The sequence below is a fragment of the Trichechus manatus genome, unplaced genomic scaffold (assembly GCF_000243295.1).
Source record: "Trichechus manatus latirostris isolate Lorelei unplaced genomic scaffold, TriManLat1.0 scaffold00021, whole genome shotgun sequence".
Taxonomy (NCBI): domain Eukaryota; kingdom Metazoa; phylum Chordata; class Mammalia; order Sirenia; family Trichechidae; genus Trichechus; species Trichechus manatus.
Window position 1 is genome coordinate 10,594,163 of NW_004443957.1, and position 9,305 is coordinate 10,603,467.

Genomic DNA, 9,305 nt, shown 5'->3' on the forward strand with positions numbered 1-9,305 from the left:
CTGTACCTCATTAGTCCCATTTGGTTTTACGGGGTGGTCCACCCCCAGACTGAACAGTGAACCTCGGAGATAACTTTACCACTGAGCTAAAAGGGTGCCTGGGGGCCATATCTTCTTTAAATTTTTGCCAAAATATTTCAACTGCCACATTTGAGGTCATTTTTATGATTCTTTTCTGCAGAAATTTTAAATCTCATTTCTGCAATATCTTGGGGAGTCTCAAAATTTCTCAAGTGACGATATAAAAAAAGACAGAATAAAATTAATTTGGATTTACTTTATCACAAACAATCACAGCAAATATTTGATAATCTGTTATGGGCCAGAAACTGTGCTATGGTGCTATAGGAGTCAGCAAGATAGATAGGGTCTGTCTCTTCTTCAAGGGTTGTAAGTTAACATGGAAGATAGAATACTTATAATTAATCACGAGTTTGTTACGTACCCTGAAGGCTAAAGTACATGCCATATTTAACTACAGGAATCAATCGAGTCTGAGATGGAGGCTTCCATAAGAAAGTAACATTTAAGCTGCAAGCTAAAGGATAAGTAGGAATTAGCTAGGCAAAGAGAGGGGGCCAAATGTTTTAGGCAGAGAGAACCAAAAAAGAAAAGAAAAACCAAACCATTTGGTGTCCAGTCGATTACGATTCCTGGCATAACCTTTTAGAAGTAGATCACCAGCCTTTTTTCCAAGGCGCCTACCACCAACCTTGCAGTTAGTAGCTAAGTGCCCAACTATTTGCACCACCCAGGGACTCCTACAGAGAAAATAGCATGTGCAAAAGCTCTGAGGCAGGACAAAGCATGGAACTGACAGAAATCTAGTTTGGCTGAAAGAAATAGAGAGATTCAGAGGAAGCCTTGCAGAGAAGATGTTGCAGAGGTAGGCAGGTAGGATGAGCATTTCTGTATGAATCTTTGTGGACATATGTTTTCATTTCTCTTGAGTAAATATCTCAGAGTGAGGGCTGAAAAGCTGAGGAGTAAGGTAGTAAGACTTGCTTGTTAAAGAGACAACTCTCTCGTTATAGAGTGTAAAATGTATTGGAGGCAGAGCAAAAGTATACAACAAGGATCTTGATCAATCCTTCTTTCTTGAAACCTCTTCCTTTCATTTCTTATGAAATCATACCTGGTTTTTCTATTGCTCCGCCCACTACTTCTCAGTCTTTTTTTGATAGGTCTACCTTCTCTATTAGGCATTTAAATGTTGATGTTCTAATACTGAACACACACACAGTTTGCAAGGATGTAGAATGCTAATTCTTCCATGCATTGTTAATGGGAATGTAAAATGGTACAACTGCTTTGGAAAAGGTCTGACAGTTTCTTATAAAAACAAACTATCTACCAACTTATGACTTGTTGAGGAATTTCACTCTGAGATATTTACTCAAGAGAAATGAAAACATAGATTTGTACAAAAATGTTCGAAGTGGCTTCATTCATAGCAGTCCCCAAAATGGAAACAGTCTAGGTGTCCATCAATAGGAGAAAGTCTAGACAAACCATGGGATATCTAAACAATAAAATTCTTCTCAGCAACTAAAAGGAACAAATTAATGCTACATAATGCAAATCTCAAAAATACTATACTGTATGAAAGAAGGCTTAAACAACAACAATAAAAAAGAGTATATACTGTACAATTCCATTTATATAAAGTTCTAGAACAGGCAAAACTAATTTTTGGTGGAAAAATATCAGAACTGTGAATGCCTCTGAAGGTAGATGTAGGGATTAACTGGGAAGGTACTTGAGGGAATTTTCTGGGGTGATGATAATGTCTATATATTGATAGGACTTTGTGTTACACAGGTGTATGCATTTGTCAAAACTCACAGAATAGCACCCATAAGGTTGGTACATTTCACTAAGTCTTAGTGCTGCTATAGCAGAAATACCGCAAGTGGATCGCTTTAACAAACAGAAATTTATTTTCTCACAATTTAGGAGGCTAGAAGCCTGAATTCAGAGCACCGGCTCTAGGTGTAGCCTTTCTCTCTCTGTCAGCTCTAGAGGAAGGTCCTTGTCTCTTCAGCTTTTGCTTCCTGGATCCTTAGAGATCTCTATGTATCTTGGCATCTATCTTACCCTATCTCTCCTCTGCTTGATTATTTAATATCGTCTATATCTCAAAATTGACTCAAGATACACACTACGCTAACACAGAATTAACACAACAACGACAATCTATTCCCAAATGGAATTATAACCACAGGCATGTTGTTGTCATCAGGTGCCGCTGAGTTGCTTCTGACTCATAGCGACCCTATATACAATAGAACAAAACACTGCCCTGTCCTACACCATCCTCACAATAGCTGTTATGCTTCAGCCCATCGTTGCAGCCACTGTGTCAGTTCATCTAGTTGAGGGTCTTCCTCTTTTTTGCTGACCCTCTACTTTGCCAAGCATGAGGTCCTTCTCCAGGGAGTGGTCCCTCCTGATAACATGTCCAAAGTACGTGAGACGAAGTCTTGCCATCCTTGCTTCTAATGCACATTCTGGATGTACTTCTTCCAAGACAGATTTGTTCTTTCTTCTGGCAGTCCATGTTTTATTCAATATTCTTCACCAACACCATAACTCAAAGGCATCAATTCTTCTTCCGTCTTCCTCATTCATTGTCCAGTTTTTGCATGCATATGAGGAGATTAAAAACACCATAGCTTTGGTTAGGCACACTTTAGTCCTCAAGGTGACATCTTTGGTTTTTAACACTTTAAAGAGGTCTTTTTTTGCAACAGATTTGCCCAGTGCAATACGTCATTTGATTTCTTGACTGCTGCTTCCATAGGGGAGGTCTGGTGGCATAGTGGTTAAGAGCTCAGCTGCTAACAAAAAAGTCAGCAGTTCGAATTCATCAGTCACTCCTTGGAAACCTTATGGGGCAGCTTTACGCTTTCCTTTAGGGTTGCTATGAGTCAGAATCGAATCCATGGCAATGGTTTTTTTTGGTTTGCTTCTATGGGCATTGATCGTGGATCCAAGTAAAATGAAAAATGAAATCCTTGACAACTTCAATATTTTCTCTGTTTATCATGACATTACTTATTGGTCCAGTTGTGAGGATTTTTGTTTTCTTTATGTTGAGGTGCAACACATACTGAAGGCTGTAGTCTTTGCTCTTCATCAGTAAGTGTTTATGGATTGAATAAGTATGGTGAAAGTTTACAACCCTGACAAACACCTTTCCTGACTTTAAACCACGCAGAATCCCCTTACCATGCAGTATCCCCTAGTTCTGTGTGAATGACTGCCTCTTGGTCTGTGTACAGGTTCCTCATGAGCACAATCAAGTGTTCTGGAATTCCCACTCTTCGCAGTGTTATCCATAATTTGTTGTGATCCACGCAGTCGAATGCCTTTGAGTCAATAAAACACCAGTAAACATCTTCTTGGTATTCTCCGCTTTCAGCCAAGATCCACCTGACATCAGCAATGATATCCCTCATTCCACATCCTCTTCTGAATCTGGCTTGAATTTCTGGCAGTTCCCTATCAATGTACTGCTACAAACACTTTTGAATGATCTTCAGCAAAACTTTACTTGTGTGTGATATTAATGATATTGTTCAATAATTTTCCCATTCTGTTGGATCACCTTTCTTTGGAATGGGCACAAATATGGATCTCTTCCAGTAGGTTAGCCAGTCCATTTCAGCTCACTGATCCCTAGGATATCAATTTTTATGCGGTTCATTTCATTTTTAACAACTTCCAATTTTCCTAGATTCATACTTTGTACATTCCATGTTCTGATTATTAATGGATATTTGCAGCTGTTTCTTCTTATTTTGAGTTGTGCCACCTAAGCAAATGAAGGTCCCAAAAGCTTGACTCCATCCATGTCATTAAGGTTCCCTCTACTTTGAGGAGGGAGCTCTTCCCCAGTCGTATTTTGAGTGCCTTTCAACCTGAGGGGTTCATCTTCCTGCACTGTATCACACAATGTTCCCCTGCTATTCATAAGGTTTTCACTGGCCGATTTTTTCAGAAGTAGACTGCCAGGTCCTTCTTTCTAGTCTGTCTTAGTTGGGAAGCTCCACTGAATCCTGTCCACCATGGGTGACCCTGCTGGTATTTATAATACTGGTGGTATAGCTTTCAGCATCACAGCAACATGCAAGCCACCACAGTATGACAAAATGACAGATGAGTTGTGGAACCACAGGCATAAAGATTAGGATTTACAATACATATTTTTTGGGGAACGTAATTCAATCCATAACTGACTATATGTAAATTTCACTTGAAAAAAGATTAATTAGGCCCAAAATTGTTCTGGTGAGTTCAACAAGAAACAAGTAATTCCATCTATGTAGTAACTGTTTAATGAGAAGCTAGTTTGTTCTGTAAAACTTCATCTAAAGTTCAATTAAAAAAAAAAAGAAAGAAAAAAGAAACAAGTAATTCCAATCATACAAAAACTGCTCCAAATTTGAACTCTGGTGAGTGGCGTCTGGAGTCTTAAAGCTAGCGAGCGACCATCTAAGATGCATCAATTGGTCCCAACCCACCTGGGGCAAAGGAGAATGAAGAACACCAAAGATACAAGGAAAGTATTAGCCCAAGAGACAGAAAGGGCCACATAAACCAGAGACTTCATCAGCCTGAGACTAGAAGAACTAGACGGTGCCCGGCTACTACCAATGACCACCCTGACAGGGAACACAATAGAGAGTCCCTGATGGAGCAGGAGAAAAGTGGGGTGCAGAACTCAAATTCTAGTCAAAAGACCAGACTTAATGGTTTGATTGAGACTGGAGGAACCCCAGAAGACATGACCCCGGCACTCTCTGTTAGCACAAAACTAAAACCATTCCTGAGGCCAACTCGTCAGATAAAGATTAGACTGGACGATGGGACATAAAATGATACTCGTGAAGCGTGTGCTCCTTAGCTCAAGTAGACACAAGAAACTAAATGGGCAGCTCCTGTCCAGAAGCAAGATGAGAAGGCAGAGAGAGTCTGGAGCTGGTTGAATGGACACCAGAAATCCGAGGTAGAAAGGAGGAGTGTGCTGTCACAGCATAGGGAGAAAAACTAGGGTCACATAACAATGTATATATAAATTTTTGTATGAGAAACTAACTTGAATTGTAAACTTTCACTTAAAATACAACAATAAAAAAAAGAAAAAGACTACTCCGAATTTGAAAAAAAGGGAACATTCCCCAAATGTTTTAAGAGGTAAGCATAACCTGAATACCAAAATCTGATGAGGGCTTCAGGCTTTGAGAAAGGAAAATTCTATGCCATTCTAATTCATGAATATAGCTTCAAAATTCAGCAATGTATAAAAAACATAATGTTCTGTGAATAAGTTGGGGTTGTTTCAGGAATATAAAGTTGGATTAATTCTCTAGAATCAATTAATGTAATTTACCACATTAAAGATTAAAGGAGAAATATCATATGATCATTCCAATAGATGCAGACATATGACTTCACAAAATTCAACATCTATTTGTGAGTTTTATAAAGGCTCTTAGCAAACTAGAACTTTTATGCTATCACCATCAACAACAAACACCTATAGCAAGCATCATGCTTATTAGCAAATAATTAAAATATTCCCTTTAAGGTTAGGAATAGTACAAGGGTGCCTGCTATCATCACTTGTGTTTGACACTGTACTAGAGATCCTAGTCAGGACAATAAGAAAAGAAAAATAAATTAAAATATAAGGATGGAAAAGGAAGAAACAAAACTGTAATTGTTCACAAGTAATATAATTGCCTATATAAAAAAAATCCAAAAGAAACTATTAGAATTTATTCAAAAGATAAGCTATTAGAATTAATAAAGAGTTTAGCAAGATTCTGGCCCTAAAATCAATATACAAAAATAGAAAATTGTTTCCTTCACAATAGTATCAAAAAAAAAAAGAAAGAAAATACCTAGGAGTAAACCTATACAAAGATGTGTTTTTAGAGCAATATTAAAGAGGATCCAAACAAATGAAGACATAGACCATTTTTATGGATAGGAAACTCCGATATCATAAAAATGTTAGTTATCTGCAAGATGATCTACAAACTCAGTGAACTTTTAATTAATATTCCAACTTTCTATGGGATATTTCATGACAAGGTGATTCTAAAATTTAGAATGTGGAATTATAAAAGTCTAAGAATAGACATAATAAAGGGCATTTATACAAAGCCAACAGCCAACATCATTCTAAATGGAGAGAGACTGAAAGCATTCCCCTTGAGAATGGGATCCAGACAAGGATGTCCTTTATCATCACTCTTATTCAACATTATGCTACAGGTCCAAACTAGAACAATAAGGCAAGAAAAAGAAATAAAGGGCATCCAAATTGGTAAGGAAGAAGTAAAAACGTATCCCTGTTTGCAGATAATATGATCTTACACACAGAAAACCCAAAAGAATCCACAAGAAACCTATTGGAACTAATAGAAGATTTCAGCAAAGTAGCAGGATACAAGATTGACATATAAAAATTAGTAGGATTCCTCTACACCAACAAAGAGAACTTTGAAAAGGAAATCACCAAATCAATACCACTTACAATAGCCCCCAAGAAGATAAAGTATCTAGGGATAAGTCTAACCAGGGACATAAAAGACTATACAAAGAAAACTACAAAAGACTACTGCAAGAAAACAAAAGAGACCTACATAAGTGGAAAAACATACCTTGCTCATGGATAGGAAGACTCAACATTTTGAAAATGTCTATTCTACCCAAAGCAATCTACAGATACAATGCAATCCTGATCCAAATTCCAACGGCATTTTTTAATGAGATGGAGAAACAAATCACCAACTTCATATGGAAAGGGAAGAGGCCCTGGATAAGTAAAGTATTACTGAAGAAGAATAAACTGGGAGGCCTCACACTACCTCATTTTAGAGCCTATTATATTGCCACGGTAGTCAAAACAGCCTGGTACTGGTACAACAGAAACAGCCCAATGGAACAGAATCAAGAACCCAGATGTAAATCCATCCACCTATGAGCAACTGATATTTGACAAAGTCCCAAAGTCCCCTCAATGGGGAAAAGACAGTCTCTTTAACAAATGGTGCTGGCATAACTGGATATCCATCTGCGAAAAAATGGAACAGGACCCATATCTCACACCATACACAAAAACTAACTCAAAATGGATCAAAGACCTAAATATAAAATCTAAAACGATAAAGATCTTGGAAGAAAAAAATAGGGACAATGCTAGGGGCCCTAATACATGGCATAAATAGTATACAAACCATAACTAACAATGCACAAACACCAGAAGAGAAACTAGGTAACTGGGAGCTCCTAAAAATCAAACACTTACGCTCATCAAAAGACTTCACCAAAAGAGTAAAAAGAGAACCTACAGACTGGGAAAAAAATTGTGGCTACAACATATCCAATAAGGGTCTAAACTCTAAAATCTACGAGATACTGCAACACCTCAACAACAAACAGACAAATAACCCAATTAAAAAACGGGCAAAGGATGTAAACAGACACTTCATCAAAGAAGACATTCAGGCGGCTAACAGACAGCTGAGGATATGCTCACAATCATTGTCCATTAGATAACTGAAAATCAAAACTGCAATGAGATACCATCTCACTCTGACAATGCTGGCACTAATCCCCCAAAAACACAAAAGGACAAATGTTGGAGAGGTTGTGGGGAGATTGGAACTCTTATGCACTACTGATGGGAATGTAAAATGGTACAATCACTTTGGAAAACAATATGGCGCTTCTTTAAAAAGCAAGAAATAGAAATACCATAAGATCCAGCAATCCCACTCTTAGGAATATACCTGAGAGAAATAAGAGCTGTCACATGAATAGATATATGCACATCCATGTTCATTGCAGTGCTATGCACAAAAGCAAAAAGATGGAAACAACCTAAATGCCCATCAACAGATGAATGGATAAACAAACTATGGTACATACACACAATGGAATACTATGCAAAGATAAAAAACAATGATGAATTTGCGAAACACCTCACAACATGGATGAATCTGGAGGGCATTATGCTGAGTGAAATTAGTAAGCCACAAAAGGACAAATATTGTATAAGACCACTATTATAAGAACTCAAGAAAAGGTTTAAACACAGAAAAAAGCATTCTTTGATGGTTAAGAGGGGAGGAGGGAAGGAGGGGGAAATCACTAACTTGATAGTAGACAAGGGTCAGCTTTGGTGAAGGAAGGATAACACAAAATACAGGGGAAGTCAGCACAACTGGACCAAAGCAAAAGCAAAGAAGTTTTCTAGACACATCCAAACACTTTGAGGGACAGAGTAGCTGGGGCTGGGGCCTGGTGACTATAGTTTCGGGGGACATCTAGGCCAATTGGCATAACACAGTTTATAAAGAAAATGTTCTGCTTACCCCTATGGTGAGTAGCTTCCGGGGTCTTAAAAGCTTGTGAGTGGCCATCTAAGATACATCTATTGGTCCCATTGATGAAGAAAACCAAAGACACAAGGAAAATACAAGCCCAAAGGAGTAAAGGACCAAATGAACCAGAGACTTCACCAGCCTGAGACCAAAAGAACTAGATGGTGTCCGGCTATCACCAATGACCGCTCTGACAGAGAACACAACAGAGAGTCCCAGACAGAGCAGGAGAAAAATGTAGAACAGAACTCAAATTTGCATAAAAACCCCCCAGACTTAATGGTCTGACAGAGACTGGAGGAACCCTTGAAACTATGGCCCCCAGACACTCTGTTAACCCAGAACTGCAACCATTCCCAAAGCCTACTCTTCAGACAAAGTTTAGACAGGCCTATAAAACAAAAAGGAAACACTGGTGGCATAGTGCTTAAGTGCTATGGCTGCTAACCAAAAGGTCAGCAGTTCAATCCACCAGGCGCTCCTTGGAAACTCTATGGGGCAGGTCTACTCTGTCCTGTAGGGTCACTATGAGTCGGAATTGACTCAACGGCAACAGGTTTTTTATAAAACAAAAAACAATACATATGAGGAATGTGCTTCTTAATTCAATCAAATATATTAGTTAAATGGGCAGCTCCTGTCCAGAGGCAGGATGAGAAGGCAGGAAGGGACAGGAATTGATCAAATGGATACAGGGAACCCGGGCTGGAAAGGAGGAGTGTGCTGTCACATTGTGGGGATTGCAACCCATGTCACAAAACAATACCTGTATAAATTTTTGAATGAGAAATTGACTTGAGCTGTAAATTTTCACCTAAAAAAAAGAATAGCCAAGACACTCTTGCAAAACAACAAAATGGGGGTTTGTGCTATCAGATGAAGGCAACATAAATTACAGTAATTAAG